The 17779-nt window shown below is 44.8% G+C and overlaps 1 protein-coding gene across 7 annotated transcripts in view; it reads left to right on the top strand.

The window, feature by feature from the left end:
- TSHR (thyroid stimulating hormone receptor) overlaps positions 1-17779 on the top strand; it is a 238602-nt gene that overhangs the window by 89667 nt on the left and 131156 nt on the right. The window contains exon 2 of one of the 7 annotated variants that reach the window (XM_054024859.1): positions 15703-15886. The exons of the other annotated variants lie outside the window; for them this stretch is intronic. The gene's annotated coding sequence lies outside the window, so the exon portion shown is untranslated. The remainder of the gene's footprint in view (positions 1-15702; positions 15887-17779) is intronic. 7 annotated transcript variants of the gene reach the window in all.

Below are 17779 nucleotides of genomic sequence, written 5' to 3' on the forward strand. Positions count from 1 at the left end.
ACCTAGACAGAGTGGGTGTGTTTATGCAAACAAGGTCGGTTACCGAAGTCTTCTCCCCAGCTCATTACTAGATGTCAGGGGAGAGCTCATTCAGATTCTGGTTACATATTCAAAGGAGATACATAGGGAACTGGTCACTGAACAGTATATCAATAAGTGGTGAGTTGTGAGCTACTAGGGAGAAGAGGGTGTAAGAAATTTTTCTCTACCGAGAAATCTGAAAAATTGTTGAATTCCTGCTCCATGAAAAGTTTTCAAATGTCACCTTCCAGGAGCTGAAGAAAATCAAGAGTAAAATTAACCAAGTTTTGGATTAAGAGGCATACTTTTGCCAGCAGCAGAATCATCCCATTTTCCCCTACCCCCCACAATCAGGCCCCAGAAAGACCAGGAAGAGACAGAGAGCACAAGAATGCCTGCTGTGTGAACATTAATAAAAAAAATTGCCTTTCAAAGTATAAAAGTGAAATTGGGATAAACATTGACTTTCAATGGACATACCATCACTGCTATATGGGACAATAATTTACTAGACAAAGTATACACCTATAGCATTAGCATAATGAAAGCACAACAAGCATGACTATTGCAAAGAACTTTACCAGAACTGGATTTATAACCATCAATATATGGGACAATAAATTAGTAACCAGGGACTACACAAGTAGCATTACATAAGCATTCCCAATTTTACAAAAAGCTATACTTGTAAAAATATACACTCGGGCTTGCTATGCCAGTTACCCTTTACCAATTTTGAAAACTGTAATTGAAAACAAGGTTTGAAACAGACAGTGTTGAGCCTACATTTTAGCAGTGTCTAACTTTATTTTCTCCACTTGGCATCTGTCTTGGATATGATGCGGCAGCGGGGCATAGGAGAGGTGCCCTATGGGAATCCCTTGGGTACTGCCCTCCCCCCAGGATAAACATACTTCCTCCCGACATGTAACATCCTCCTCCATAACAATCATTTTATTGGTCATAATGTGGACATCCCATCCTAACAAACAAAATATTAACCACATGGTAATAACAACAAACATGATGGTTGACTCTTACTGGACTACAGATTGGTTCTCTAACCCTGCTCTGCTCTCTCTCCAGGCAGGTCCCTGGATCCATCCCCAAACAGGTCCTTGGAAAATGGGCCCAAAATATCTGCTACCCTATCCTGCTGGGTGAGCTGATTCAGAGCTTCAAGCTCCATGGTCTGCAAGTCTGCCGTGACTCCAATCCACTGCCACACCTATATTCCCTTCCTTCAGCCTAATAATAAGCCTCTCTGCTTGCAGGAAGATTGTGAGATACGGTAGTCTTTGTGTTGGCGATGGTCACAAGCACCCTATCAAGTGCCTCATAGCAGGGGCAATGGCTGGGTGCGATACCAGATCTGCTTCCTTAGCTTTGTGGTGTAGGCACTTCAGATGTTTTATCCGCTCCCTGCACTGTCTAATGGATGCCCTGTGAGATACTTCAATAGAGGTGAAAGTTTCTAGAGCTTTCGCTGAAGTTGCAGTTCTGGATGAACTCACACCAGAGGAACAACAAGTACCGTGCTGTGGTTCTCAGGCCATCTTGCAGCAGGGTAGGGTGTGGACATTTTCAAATAGTGGGGAACAGTTGAGCTGTTGTGGAAGTGGAGCAGTTTATGTGGGGAAAAAATGGTTAAATGATGAGCAAGGGTATATAAAAAGCAGGTAACCATGGGAAGGAAGTGAAGATGCTAAGAGGTAGGAAGATACAGGACAGAGAATTGTGGGAATGACAGTGTAGGACTAAATAGACTTGAGGGCAGTTTGCCACATCATTGCCACGTCAACACCATGAAGTGGATGGGTAGAGAGGCGGGTCATATGCCATTTTGCAATTTTACTCACAGACCCAGATGAGTACACTAAGGGCTGGTCCACACTAAGCCCCCAGTTCGAACTAAGATACGCAACTTCAGCTACGTTATTCACGTAGCTGAAGTTGAAGTATCTTAGTTCGAACTTAAAGGTACTTACCGCGGATCCACACGCGGCAGGCAGGCTCCCCCGTCAACTCCGCCTACTCCTCTCGCAGAGCAGGATTACCGGCGTCGACTGTGAGCACTTCCGGGATCGATTTATCGCGTCTAGACAGACGCGATAAATCGATCCCAGAAGATCGATTGCTTGCCGCCGAACGTACCCTAACTCAATTTCTACATGCCCCTGGATATATCTAGGTGCTTTGACTTCAGATGATACAGGGTAGGGGCAAAAACCCACAGCTTGATACATGGAAAACCAGAAGTGTAGACATACTCTGAATTAGCATCCACAAACTCTTTGTTAGAATGATATGATCAGTATTTAAAATAATCTCATGCAAGTATAACCCCCATTTCTTTTTCTTCTTTCATGGTGTTCAACCAAAAGCACTTATTGATTTAATTACAGCTCCTGTTTCTACTTCCTCTCAGACAATGTGGTAGTATAGAGTCTTGAGTGACAAAAAGAAGTAGATGCTATTTCAGCACATTAGAGGGGGCGCAGGAAGTTGGTAACCATGCTCAGTTGATGTTTGAAGCTGGTATGGAAGGCTTTATTAAGGGCTTACATTCTTGCATATACACGCATGTACCTCACACCGTGCCTTAGAAGCTGGAAGCTCCTGACCAATCAGTATTGAGTTCTGTCAGGGATATAAAACTGGCAGGCAATTTGAGCACTGCTCAGATCCAGCCCAGTCCTGCAGGGGAAGAGAGAGCTGCCAGGGGTAACACAGACTAATCTGTGGGATAGATCTCAATACAGTTTCCTGTAATTTTACATGTTAGTTGGACATTATTGGTCTGTTAAGGTATCATTACAGTCCTTAGACCCAAGAAGGAAAATAAGTATTTTTTTTATATAGCAGTGGGTTATAGTTAAGAGGCTAGGGAAGGTTGCTTCTTGCCTAGAGGGCTGCTGCCTTACCAATGTTATTCTAAGACGAAAGCTCAGAGTTAAATAAGTAGGGCAAGTATGTTTGTGTGAATATATATATATATATATATTGTTGAGATACAAGGCATGGCCCTGCAACCTGACTGGTAGAGCACTGGTCAGATCCAGTCCAGCCTTGCAGGGAGGAAATATTGCTGCCAGGGGTAACCCAGACTGATGTGTAGATTGGATCTCAATACAGTTTCCTGTAATTTTACAGAAATCAGTGGGATTGAGCCTGGGAAAACACCATAAAGGAGCAATTGCAGACTGGAGACCAAATGTCTTCAGGAAGTGTACTACATTATTAAACCAGAGACAGTGTGAGCCTAACAGCTACAGTAATTGTAAAGTTTTTTTTTTCTTATTTGAAGTTGTATATGTGCTCAATAGTTTGGCAGCTGAAACAACTGGTTATGTACTACAACTAAATGTTTTATTTAATTGTCAATATAATATCCAGAGTGAGCCTATGTGAAAGCAGAAGCTCTCCAGTTGTCAGCAGTCCCAGTCCCTGTATTGATTTTATAAGGAGTATTGTAAATATATATGTATATATTTGGGGTTTAGACCCCTGTGTTATATTCTTAATTTTAAAGGAAAAATAACAAATCTCTAATTAGTGATATTAGTCTAGCTAGGGGGCATTGTAACTGCTATCTTTGGAGGGTTAGTTATAAAAAAGAATTTGAAATTATTAATTGTGTGTGCGTAACTGTCTTATCATAAAGATTGGCGCTGGATTGCTAAGAAGAGAAAGAAATTAATCCTATTATAACTTGCACTTTTAGTATTTCAAAAGGTTCCTATAGAAAATTCAGCCCTAGTCTCTTGCAATGATGGGAATTCATGGTCTGTGCAAACATGAGAGAGAGGAATTCTGGAGCACAGATGCAGTAAGTAAATTGACTCACCTCCCCTCTGCATAGATTTCACAAGGAAGTAACATTTATGCAGTATTGAGGTGGAGATATCAAGATTCCTAAAGTCAGGAAATTTCAGAAGTTTAAGTTGGAACACTTTGCTGCTCATTCAGCCCCTACTTGTACCAATTGGTCAGATATATGTGGCTCATATCTTGAAATATCAAATGTTACAGTTGGTTTGCAAAGGACAGAATTCTGGCTGGTTTTCCCTTTCTTTTCTGATTTAAAAAAAAAAGGCCTAAAAAGCTTCTCTTCCTACCAAAGAATTTATTTTTTCTTCCTTGTGTTTCACCTTAGGAGTATTGGAGTCTTTTTAAGATTTCCTTGGAGGACCCGAGAAGCACTGGAGAGGGAGTCCTTTACTGAATAGGTGCAGTGTTTAATCTCTAAAAAATTGTTCTTTCCTTCCAGCTGTTTGACAGGTGTTGAAAACCAAGCAAGTTGTCTAAAATGTTCACTCATCTTTGAGTTACATCTTCATATTCCCATTTATGAATGAGTCATCCAGATGTAGCTTAGATGGTGGAACTTTAACTAGTACTGCTTGTAGGAGGGTTCGCATGCCCCTCCCATCTCTCTCCTCAACATTTACAAATGTTCTGAGTGCAAGGTTATACGAGGGGATGTGGTGCTCTGTCTGCCTCAGTTCCATTCTATCGTGTCCAGCTGATTGTTCAGGAACTACTCTGTGCCTCGACAGGAGTCCTCCATTCAGTGTTTTGTTTTAGATAACTTTTAGACAATTCTAAAATAGGTTTTTGGTAGAATTAGTCTCTCAGATAAGTTTTAGTCTTAGTGTAAATAATTTAGGTTTTTAGATATTGGTCTCTGGTTCTGGAATGACAGATTCAAAGATCATGAAGCTAAGATTCAAGCACTGCATCCTGCATTTCAGTTTTTCCAGTGTCCAATGTACGCATGAGATGCTTGGCATATCTTGGAGAAGGACACACACTGTTGGATGTGCCACACTCTCAAACTTCACATCAAGGGCTCACAAAGATAGGCAGAACAAGCTACAAACTGTGTTGCAGCAGCAGGTGTTGACATCTAAACCATCCAGGTCTGACCCTTGTAAGGGACCAGAAGGATCACATAGACGGTCTTCTGCCCCTGATTCATCCAGGGAAAAGAGGCAACAAAAGTCTCTGCAGCACATGTCTAATGTGGATCCAGGCTCAAAGAAACAATCAGTGCAGAAGAAGGATCTGAAATCTTTGGTTACAAAACCCAAGAGCACAGACTCCTTGATGATGATGGCCTCCATATGCAGAGTCAATCTATGAGGCAACTGTTTATCATATCCATGTGCTCCTGAGCCAGCTAAGGAACAGGTGTGATGCTTCTCAGGACCGTGAATCACCTTGTTACCATGTGCCTCTAGCACAGTGGTCCCCAAACTTTTTACCTCACGCCCCTCCTTACCCCGTCCATGCCTCCTGCCCCCACCCCACCCCCGAGCCGGGAGCAGGGCTGTTGCTCCAGGAGCGGGGGATGTTGACAGGGGTAAGAGGCCGAGGCTGGGTCCACAGCTGGGGGTGGGGGCGAGGCCAGCAGTCTGGGTACCGGGTGCAGAGCCCAGGGCATGGGGCTGGCAGCCAGGGCCCCAGGCATGGGACTGGGAGTGGGGTTCTGGGCCCGGGGCCAGCAGCTGGGGCCAGGAGCAGAACTGGGTGGCACTCCCTCCCTGCCCCCTGTGGGGGCTGGCCCGGACCCCAGCCTCACCTCCCGAATGTTCGCCATGCCCCCCCTGGGGGGGGAAGATGCACCATAGTTTGGGGGCCTCTCCTCTAGGACAATTAGAGGAGAGGCCTGTATTAGCTGGCTGTTATCTCCCTAACACAACTAACCTGTCAGCCACTCAAGCACCCTCCTCTAAGCACCGGCTGAATCTTTATATTGCAGGTTGACAGCAGATGCACCCCAGCCCTTGAGTCCCTTCAAAGTATTTTCCTGTGATATCCAGCCGCTGATCACTGGATACCCACAGAAATTCCAGATCTTCTCTTCCCAGGGCCGGCTCCAGGCACCAGCGCAGCAGGCAGGAGCTTGGGGTGGCCAACAGAAAGGGGCGGCATGTCCGGCTCTTCGGCGGTAATTCGGCAGCGGGTCCGTCAGTCCCTCTCCGAGGGAAGGACCTGCCGCCAAATTTTCACCAAAGAATTTTTTTTTTTGCCACTTGGGGCAGCAAAAATGCTGGAGCCGGCCCTGTCTCTTCCTAAGGGAACAGTGTAACACAATTTAAAAATTTTACCTTAGCTCTCTCCTCCTGTATCACTCACAACACATTAATTCAATTATAAAACAAAAGGAAATTTATTTGAGAGTAGAGATTCAAATAAAAATCAAACAGTTAAATATAAAACTTCAGAACACACATTCTAAAGCCTAAACTTAACTAACACTTGTCCTTATAGAATTTAATCTTGTTGATTTCAGACCAGTTCTCCAATTTGTCAAGGTTGTTTTGAATTCTAATCCTGTCCTCCAAATTGCTTGCCACACCTCCCATCTTAGAATCATCTGCAAATTTTATAATCATACTCTCCATTTCATTATCCAAATAATTAATTAAAAGGTTGACTAATACTGAACCAAAGACTGACCCCTGTGGGATCTAACTCAATATGTCCTCCTAGTTTAACAGCAAACCACTGAGAATGATTCTAAGTGTGGTCTTTCAACCATTTATGCACCCCCACTTTACTGTAACTTCATGTAGACCACATTTCCCTAGTTTGCTTAAGAGAATGTCACGTGGAATGGTGTCAAAACCCTTACTAAAATCAAGATATATCATGTCTACAGCTCACCTCTATTTATTAGACTAGTAACCCCATAAAAGAAAAAGATTAGGTTGGCTTGGCATAATTTGTTTTTGACAAATCCATGTTGGCTATTATTTATAACCCTGTTATCCTCTAGGTGCTTATAAATTGTTTAATAATTTGCTCCAGTATCTTTCCAGGTATCAAAGTTAGGCTGACTAGTCTATAGATCTCTGGATAAGTACTGTTTGTAGAGTGGATTCAGGAAACAGATTTGACATCAGAAGGTCAGACCTCCCCAGAGACCCAGCTCCAGGTGAGGATTCAGGGCACTGCAGGATCCCTGCCACAGAGTTTTGCTGGAATATTTCCAGCCAGCTGTAGTCCTAGTGGGTGGGACCTCAAGAAGCAGAGGAAGGAATTGAAGTGGCCAGAGTGCCCTACCCCCTCTATTTTTAGCTTCACCCTCAGAACATTTGTGAACATTGAGGGAAGGGAAAGGAGAGTGGCTGAGATTTCCAACAGGCACTGTTAGAGTTCTACCATCTTAGCTGCATCCAGCTGGCACAGTCCGTGAGTTTGAATATACAGATCTAGAACTCCAGTTACAGGTGAGTAACCTTCATTTATCAATTACTCAGGTTTCACTTCTTTGGTACATGTGATGTAATAGGGTCTTCAACCCCCATGCTGAGCATAGACAGAGGGAAGAGGAGAGTCTTTCCTGTTTACAAGTAAACAGCTTGATCGCACTCCCATGCGGCTGTCAGAATTGCCAATCATGGAGTCAGGCACCCACAGCTGCAACCATTAGGCCTGGTCTACACTATGAGTTTAATTCAAATTTAACAGCGTTAAATTGAATTAACCCTGCACCCGTCCACACAACGAAGCCATTTATTTCGAAATAAAGGGCTCTTAAAATCGATTTCTGTACTCCTCCCCGATGAGCGGAGTAGCACCAAAATCGATATTGTCATTTCGAATTTGGGTTAGTGTGGCCGCAATTCGATGGTATTGGCCTCCGGGAGCTATCCCACAGTGCATCATTGTGACCGCTCTGGACAGCAATCTGAACTCGGATGCACCGGCCAGGTAGACAGGAAAAGCCCCGCGAACATTTGAATTTCATTTCCTGTTTGCCCAGCACAGGAGAGCATGGGTGACCACAGACAGCTCATCAGCACAGATAACCATGCAGGCCGATAATCGAAAAAGAGCACCAGCATGGACCGTACGGGAGGTACTGGATCTGATCGCTATATGGGGAGAGGATTCAGTGCTAGCAGAACTTCGTTCGAAAAGACAAAATGCCAAAACTTTTGAAAAAATCTCCAAGGGCATGATGGAGAGAGGCCACAATAGGGACTCAGAGCAGTGCCGCGTCAAAGTCAAGGAGCTCAGACAAGCCTATCAGAAAACAAAGGAGGCAAACGGTCGCTCCGGGTCAGAGCCACAGACATGCTGCTTCTACGCTGAGCTGCATGCAATTCTAGGGGGGCCGCCACCACTACCCCACCTCTGACCGTGGATTTCGAGGTGGGGGTAATCTCATCAGCCACACCTGAGGATTCTGCGGACGGGGAAGAGGAGGAGGAGGAGGAGGACGAGCTTGCGGAGAGCACACAGCACTCCGTTCTCCACAACAGCCAGGATCTTTTTCTCAGCCTGACTGAAGTACCCTCCCAAGCCAGTACCCAAGACCATGACCCCACGGAAGGGACCTCAGGTGAGTTTACCTTTTAAAATATAAAACATGGTTTAAAAGCAAGTGTTTTTTAATGATTAATTTGCCCTGAGGACTTGGGATGCATTCGCGGCTAGTACAGCTACTGGAAAAGTCTGTTAACGTGTCTGGGGATGGAGCGGAAATCCTCCAGGGACATCTCCATGAAGCTCTCCTGGAGGTACTCCAAAAGCCTTTGCAGAAGGTTTCTGGGCAGTGCAGCCTTATTCTGTCCTCCATGGTAGGACACTTGACCACGCCATGCTAGTAGCAAGTAATCTGGTATCATTTCATGACAAAACCTGGCAGTGAATGGTCCCAGTGTTTGCTGGCATTCAAGCAACATCCGTTCTTTATCTCGCTGTGTAATCCTCAGGAGAGTGATATCATTCACGGTAACCTGGTTGAAATACGGGAATTTAATTAAGGGGACAGAGGTGGCCGTTCCTACTGGGCTGTTTGTCTGTGGCTGAAAAGAAATCCTTCCCTGCAGTTAGCCAAGCGCGGGGTAGGGGGCGGGGGGGGGGGATTGGCACTGAGCTTTTTGCCTTTGGCTAGCAGGAATCTTCCCTGATACCAGCCACGCGGTGGGGGGAGGGGTACAGCGATCATCGCAGATAATTCATGACGGGTGGGGGGGCGGGGGGTTAGTTTGGTTTCTGCAGGGATCTTCCCTGATACCAGCCACGCGGTGGAGGGAGGGTTAAAGCGATCATCCCAGGGAATTGGAGGTGGGGGGGGTTAGTTTGTTTTCTACTGCTGAAGGTTAACAGGAAAACCGCAGCAGTCAACGGGCTTTGCTTGGTATGTGGGAAAGGAGGGTGCAGAAGCCGAAAGACAGTGGCTTACCGTGGCCTCAGGCAAGCTGAATTCTGTTGCCCAGACCTGCGTCTGTGATCTCTAACACCAAAGCCACAGGCACTCAATATTAAGATGGAAAATGCGACCTTGTACTGAAATCACATGTGCTATGTAATGTGAATAGTGTTATTCACCGTGAAAGAATATAAGCATTGTTCTGTAAAATGTATCTTTTTAAAAACTTCTCTCCTTTTTTCCATCCCTCCAGCAGCTGCAAATTTTTCAAGTCTCCCTCCTCCGTCCCAAACGCTATCTCAGATAAGGCGGTGGAGAAAGAGGACACGAGACAAGATGGTCTCGGAAATAATGGAATGCATCCGCAATGAAAGAGCTCATTTGAATGAGTGGAAGGACACAGTATCTAAGTACAGGAAAGATGCCAGTGAACTTGAGGTCATGAGGGACGCTCGAGATGACAGGTGGCAGGTTGCAACGCTGGGGCTGCTGCGTGATCAAACGGACATGCTCCGGCATCTGGTGGAGCTTCAGGAACGGCAGCAGGATAACAGAGTGCCGCTGCAGCGGCTGTATAACCTCCCTCCCCACTCACCATGTTCCATAGCCTCCTCACCCAGATGTGTAAGAACACGGGGGGGGGGGAGGTTCCGTGCACCCTCCCACTCCACCCCAGTGGACAGCCCAACCAAAAGGCTGTCATTATATTGAATTTTTTCAGTGGCCTTTTACTTCCCTCCTATCCTCCTCCCAAACCTCATCCGGGTTACCTTGTCGGTTCTCTCCCTATGTTTATAATCATAAAATTAATAAAGAATACATGATTTTTAAATGATAGTGACTTTATTTCCTTTAAAAGCAAGCTGTGATTTAAGGGGGGAGGGTGGTTTGCTTACAGGGAATGAGTCAATCAAGGGGGCGGGTTTTCAACAAACAGAACTTTCACACCGTAGCCTGGCCAGTCATGAAACTGGTTTTCAAAGCTTCTCTGATGTGCAGCGCCTCCTGGTGTGATCTTCTAATCACCCTGGTGTCTGGCTGCGCATAATCAGCAGCCAGGCGATTTGCCTCACCCTCCCACCCCGCCATAAAGGTCTCCCCCTTACTCTCACAGATATTGTGGAGCGCACAGCAAGCAGCAATAACAATGGGGATATTCTTTTCGCTGAGGTCTGAGAGAGTCAGTAAGCTGCACCAGCGCGCTTTTAAACGTCCAAATGCACATTCCACCACCATTCGGCACTTGCTCAGCCTGCAGTTGAACAGGGCCTGACTACTGTCCAGGCTGCCTGTGTACGGCTTCATGAGCCATGGCATTAAGGGGTAGGCTGGGTTCCCAAAGATAACTATAGGCATTTCAACATCCCCAACGGTTATTTTCTGGTCCGGGAAGAAAGTCCCTTCCTCCAGCTTTCGAAACAGACCAGAGTGCCTGAAGACGCGAGCATCATGTACCTTTCCCGGCCATCCCACGTTGATGTTGGTGAAATGTCACTTGTGATCCACCAGGGCTTGCAGCAGCATTGAAAAGTACCCCTTGCGGTTTATGTACTCGGTGGCTTGGTGCTCCGGTGCCAAGATAGGGATATGGGTTCCGTCTATCGCCCCACCACGGTTTGGGAATCCCATTGCAGCAAAGCCATTCACTATGGCCTGAACGTTTCCCAGAGTCACTACCCTTGATATCACCAGGTCTTTCATTGCCCTGGCAACTTGGATCACAGCAGCCCCCACAGTAGATTTGCCCACTCCAAATTGATTCCCGACTGACCGGTAGCTGTCTGGCGTTGCAAGCTTCCAGAGGGCTATTGCCTCTCGCTTCTCAACTGTGAGGGCTGCTCTCATCCTGGTATTCTGGCGCTTCAGGGCAGGGGATAGCAAGTCACAAAGTTCCATGAAAGTGCCCTTACGCATGCGAAAGTTTCGCAGCCACTGGGAATCGTCCCACACCTGCAGCACGATGCAGTCCCACCAGTCTGTGCTTGTTTCCCGGGCCCTGAATTGGCGTTCCACAGCATGAACCTGCCTCAGTAACACCATGATTTGCACATTGCTGGGGCCTGTACTTTGTGAGAGGTCTATGTCCATATCAATTTCCTCATCACTCTCGTCGCCGTGCTGCAATCGCCTCCTCGGCTGGTCCTGGTTTTGCTTTGGCATGTCCTGGCTATGCATATACTCCAGGACAATGCGCGTGGTGTTCATAGTGCTCATAATTGCCGCGGTGATCTGAGCGGGCTCCATCATCCCAGTGCTATGGTGTCTGGTCTGAAAAAAGGCGCGAAACTAGTATCTGACGGACGGAGGGAGGGAGGGGCGAGTGACGACATGACGTACAGGTACAGGGAATTAAAATCAACAAAGGTGGCTGTGCATCAGGGAGAAACACAAACAACTGTCACACAGAATGCCCCCCCCAAAAGATTGAACTCAAAACCCTGGGTTTAGCAGGCCGTTGATTTCACGGAGGGAGGGGGAAGCAAATGAATACAGAACAAATCTATTTTTTACATCTTAAGCTGGCAGACGACGGTGCAGCATGACTGATAGCCCTTGGCATCTTCTGGGTGCTTGGCAGAAAATACTGGGCGCTTGGCAGAAAATAGCATACTACGACTGATAGCCATCATCGTCGAGACTGTTCGCTAGGACTGAGCATGTCTGCCCAGGTGCCCATGATTGACAGCCACTGCAGGACGACGACGACGGATATCAATCGTAATATACCATCTTCTACCAAAAGGCAAGGGGCTGCAGCTGTGTGCAATGCAGCCCCACGTCTGCCAGCACCCAGATCGCCTATGAAGGCTACCAGTCATACTGCACCCTCTACTGCCAAAAGGCAATTAGCTGCTGCTGTGTAGCAATGCAGTACCACGTCTGCCGGCACCCAGAGGACATATGGTGACGGTGAGCTGAGCTGAGTGGGCTCCATGTTTGGCGTGGTATGTTGTCTGCACAGGTAACCCAGGTAAAAAGGCGCTAATCGATTGTCTGCCCTTGCTCTGACGGAGGGGGAGGTGCCTGACGACATGTACCCAGAACCCCCCATGACACTGTTTTGCATCATTCAGGCATTGGGATCTCAACCCAGAATTCCAATGGGCAGCGGAGACTGCGGGAACTGTGGGATAGCTACCCATAGTGCAACGCTCCGGAAGTCGACGCTAGCCTCGGTACTGTGGACGCGGTCTGCCGACTTCATGCACTTAGAGCATTTTATGTGGGGACACACACAATTGGCTGTATACAACCGATTTCTATAAAACCAGCTTCTATAAATTCGACCTAATTTCGTAGTGTAGACATACCCTCGAGCACTAAAGTAGTGCAGCTGCACCAGTGCAGCTGTGCCACTTCAGGGCTGTACGTGTAGAGAAGCCCTTAGACTTTCTAACCAGTGCAGGGAGGGTTAATTTGGCTAATAGCTCTGTTCTGCCTTCCTCAAGCAAGTCCTGCTCCCACGGCTTGAGACTGTCATAACTCTTCCAACTTTATTTTAAACTGAGCGCTACACCAGGTAAGATTTCTAATGCCTTTTCATATTATGTGGGTGAAGTAGAGAGGAGAAAGAGGTAGAGTCTTCTCTTCGTTTTTCGTTTGCCCTTCAAAAAAAGAGGAATCGATAACTCTTCCTCTCAGATGAGGTGGGTGTGTACAATGTAATTTGTTTAAGACAAGGTAGGTGAAGTAATATATTTTATTGGACCAACTTCTCTTTGTGGAAGGGACAAGTTTTCAGGCTTACACAGAGCCCTTCCTCAGGTCTGGAGAAAGTAACCAGAGTGTCTGAGCAAAATAAAAGGTGGGACAGGTTGTTAAGCATAAGGGGTTCACACATGCCGTAGGAGACCACTTAAAACGAATTGGGCAGTTAAGGGTTAGCAGGTTGTAGGATGTGTTACAAATTGTTGTAATGAGCCATAAAACCAGAGTCTGTGAGTCCATGGTTTTTAGTGTATAGAAGAGTTATGAATTTAAGTTCCAAGGCTCGTTTTTTGGATGTGCTATGCAAGTTTCCTTTGAGAATGAGGACTGATTGGACAGATATAGAATGATGGGGTTGTGAAAAGTGTTTGCCCATGGATTATATGGTGTTTTTGTCTTATCATTTTTCTGTCTGAGTTTATTTGAGAGTGTAGTGATTGTCTGGTTTCACCTTATAGTTGTTGTTGAGGCATTTGATGCACTGGATGAGATATGCCACATGTTGTGATAGGCATGTGTAGCACCAATGGATCAAGACCCTCCTGCTTGCTAATCCTTAATTGCCCACTACATTTTAAGTGGTCTCCTACAAAGCTTGTCCCTTCCACCAAGAGAAGTGGATCCAATAAAAAATAGTACCTCACCCCCGTTGTCTCTCATATCCTGGGAGCAGCATGGCTATAACAATACTGCAAACATAATGTGTTTAATTTATTTATTTCTATTTATTTAGCATCTGACCACCCAGACCTTTAGGTACAAGGACAAACTTTATTGAAAAATTAAAAATAAATTGTACTAATGTCCAAAAATAAAACTGGGCAAGTACTGGAGAAACTTCTCAGGAAATATTTATTTGAATTTGTACTCTAATTTTCTTTGCCTGGATTTGCTCCTTTATTGTGTTTGCTTTCTGAGAATATTCTAATGAACAAACTTGCTACCAGTAACGTTTATGGAAAATTCATTTTATGTAATATTAATATTAATATTTATATTGTGTTAGTGCTCAAAAGCCTCAGGTGGAGTTGGGCGCTTTATTGTGGTAGGGGCTGTACAAACAGTTAAGAAAACAAGATCTCTGCCCTAAAGCGTTTACAATATAAGAAGATAGAACAGACAAAGAGTGGGGGGAAAGGAAGCTAAATGCTAGTATAGTAAGTGTATCATGATCAGTGGAACTGGAGTCAGAAAGCTCATGTTCTCTAGAAGTGCTGTTACTAAGAGAATACCAGGAGAAGAGGTAATGGGTGAAGTTATTCTAGAAGCAACTCAGGAACATGGACAGAGCAGTGCACAGTGTTTAATAAAGTTCTGTTTGTTCAATTTAAGCTGCATTCAACTTCACTCTTTGCTAATGAAACAGTAATAATTGGCAAAAATCATGATAGTAACATGGAAGTTTCTTTTTGTAGCTTTTTACATGCACATTTTTTCATACCACCACGGTAACAGATAAATTACTAAGAGTAAGAGTATCGAAGGAAAGGGCAGGACAAGAGACTTTAAGGGGTGACGGAGGAAAAGGGGAGAAGAAGGAGAGAGGGAAGCATCTTGGGCCATGGAGGTGAAGCTAGCAGTGACAGGCAAGCAAGAGGTCAGAGTAGTCAGTCAGCAGAGAAAAGAGAATGCTTTGTTTTGTTTTCAGGTTAGATACCAGACAATCTGCATCACATATGTCCAGTGAATTTCAGATGGAAGTATGTGAACCAGAAGCTTGATTCATCCAGTTAAGGAACAGTGATCTCTGTTGAAACTAACCACCAGCTTAAATGTCAGATAATGAACCTTCACAATCTACAAATTAGGAAATAGTGATAGAAGTTGTTCAACAAATATATTTGAGAAAATTGTCATTTTGCTTCTAGATAATTTGAACAGAGAGGAAAAATTCTTCCATTTATTTACTGCTATTTATTCATACAGCTCTACTTAAAAACCAAAACTCTCTCAATCATCCTCTGCCATCCATTTACCTCTACTTTCACTTCTGGAAAGGCCTCGAAGTACAGATAAGCTTGTACTATACATGTGATATACCCTGGGTGACCAATTCCTAGTCCCATTGAAATCAGTGGGAGTTTTGCCACTGACTGTATTGGAGCCAGGATTTGTCCTTCTGTCTCCAGCTTCCACCTGCTTTAAACCTGAGGCAAATGGTCACAGAGCTAAAGTATAATGTGCTACCTGAAAGAAATGTGTTTTGTAAGAGAGTCTAGAATAGTATGAAAAAAATCCTCTAAGAATAAATAAAACCAACATTCAGAATGTCCTGCATTTCTGAAATGTGTCCAGTTGAATTTTAGTAGTGTGTGCAACCTGATTTTCCAAATCAAAGTAAGGAAAATCGAATGCATTTTTTACTGGGTGAAATTGTATAGATTTCATAGAATTTAAGGCTAGAAGGGAACATTAGATCATCTAGTCCGGTTTGTTTACCTGCCACGTCCGCAGGTTCGGCTGATCGCAGCTCCCACTGGCCGTGGTTGCCCGCTCCAGGCCAATGGGGGCAGCGGGAAGCAGCACGAGCCGAGGGATATGCTGGCCACCGCTTCCCGCCGCCCCCATTGGCCTGGAGCGGTGAACCGCAGCAAGTGGGAGTCGCAAGCAGCCAAACCTGAGGACGCAGCAGGTAAACAAACCGGCCCGGCTTGCCAGGCCACATGCCAAAGGTTGCCGATTCCTGATCTTTTGTATGTCTTAGGGCATTACATTTCACTCAGATACTCCTATTCTGAGCCCAGTGCTTTTGGTTAGACTAAATCATTACAATCCTCAGGAGTTTAAACTGTTGTGTGCCACAGACAAAGAAAAGGAGAGGCTGAGGTGTCGCCAATGTCAGAAGCCCCTGCAATGGAAGGTGGAAGAAAATCCAGGGTGCCTGCCAATTCGACCTGGGAAAATGCCTTCCTGACCCCAAATCTGGTGAAAGCTTGAGCAATTCTCTGTCTCACCTAAGCTCAGGCTAGACTGATTCTGAAAGTTGGGGTAAGCTTTATAATTTTTACTCTGCCCCACTAATTCTTTTTGTATGTCTTAAAAACAGCAACATCCAAGTTTAGGTTGGCCATCCTACTGATTGAACTAGGTGATGTGGATCAGATGCAGAGATACCACCAGAATATTATTGTTTGGGACATTGATTGAGGTGTTCCCTAGTTTGAAGTCAATTTACACAGTCATGTATAAGATTGTTTCTCAGTCCCCATTTATGAAGAAGCTTGGTGCCTCTGCTATGTGATGTGTGGATGCAATTCAGAGAGGGCCATACTTTTCATGGGAGTGAAAAGCCACTGGATTCTTTGGTTAGGTCCTTGTTGAGGTGTGTGTTTGGGATGTTGCCATCCTTCCACTTTGCTCACCATTCATCTTTTAGGGAAGACCCTATGTTTTTGAGTTCTTGCACTGCGAGCCAAAAGGTTTTTCTAGATTTCAGTTGGTGTCTCAGTGTATTATTTAGGTCTTCATGTATTGGAAGATCCCTGTGTCTTTGAATATGATGGAACTCCTGAAGGATTTTCATGTCACAAATTTGGGGTGGGTGGTGTGCACCAGTATGGGAAGCCAGGGTTGTGGTGTTTTATTGTACTTGTAATGATCCACATGATGGTGTTGAAAATCTACAAGTGAAATGTAAGAGCTGTGTGTCCTGACAGATGAGCAGTATTATGCCGTAGAGTAGACAAGAACCCATAAAGAGGTCTTGTAGAGTTTTTGCAGTGGCTCCCCACATAGTTCCTCCCAGTTTCTGAATGAGATTTATATGCATATGTGTTTTGTTTTGGATATTTTTCAGGTGTTGTGGTATGTGAGGCTTCAGTCTAATGTCAGACCAAGATATTTTGGGGTGGGATCATATCTTATCTGCTTACCACAAAAGTCCACATGCAGTTCTGCTCAATCCTTTTGATTGTTTAGATGAAATGCTGACATGACCGTCATAGAGGGGTTTTGTTTTAGCTGCCAATATAATAATGTTCTCCCATGATTTTAAAGGTCCTTAGTTAGGATTTGTTCTATGCCTGTGTGGTTAGAGCAATATCATCAATACAGACAAATTTCCATGATGTTTGCAGAAGATTGCAGGTCTGGATATTAAACAGAATCATGCTGGGACTAATCTCTGTGGTAGACTATAGTTAAGAGTGCATGGCCTACTGACCTGGTTACTGTGGAAAATGCAAAACCTGTGATTGGTCAGAACGTCTCAGAAGAGAGTTTTGTTATTGTATTGCATAGGATAATACTGCTGGGTTTCAAAAGGAGGCTGTTGCTCCATATGGTGTTGTAGGTGGCAGATAGTTCTAAGAAAGCTTCCTCATTCTTAAATCTTAAGAATATTCCCCACCTCAGTGTGTGTTTAAGGCTAAGATGCAGCTGCAGCCTTGTCAGAAATCCACTTGTTAATTCAGTAACTTTACTTCTACAAGCAACAAAATCCTTGCTAGTAATATCCTCTCCATGAGCTTGTTTGACATACAGAGGAGTAATATGGACTGGTACAATGAAGGATTAATGGTTGCCATCCCATTTTAGCAATGGCAATAAGCATAGCGTATTAATTGTACAAATTGGAATAGATAATTAAGGGCTAGTAAGTTAATGAGCAAACATTATAACTAGGACTTAGGGCCTTGCTTCAGTACTGAGTCAGAGGAAACCTTTAAGGTTACTTTATTGCTTCATACTTTAGAAAGGCTTTGCCCTGGTTCTCGTTTTGGGTTTCATTGCTGCAAGAGGTGGCAGAATAGCCCCTTCCCTAGTGTACTGCTGTTAGTCACAGACACTATTAGTGGCCCCGGTGATGCATGACCAGAAAGGGTTAAACATCCTGCAGAATGAATGACTCAAATTCAAGACACTTGGGGAGATACTGTTTGT

This window comes from Malaclemys terrapin, chromosome 4, assembly GCF_027887155.1.
Source record: "Malaclemys terrapin pileata isolate rMalTer1 chromosome 4, rMalTer1.hap1, whole genome shotgun sequence".
Classification (NCBI taxonomy): Eukaryota; Metazoa; Chordata; order Testudines; family Emydidae; genus Malaclemys; species Malaclemys terrapin.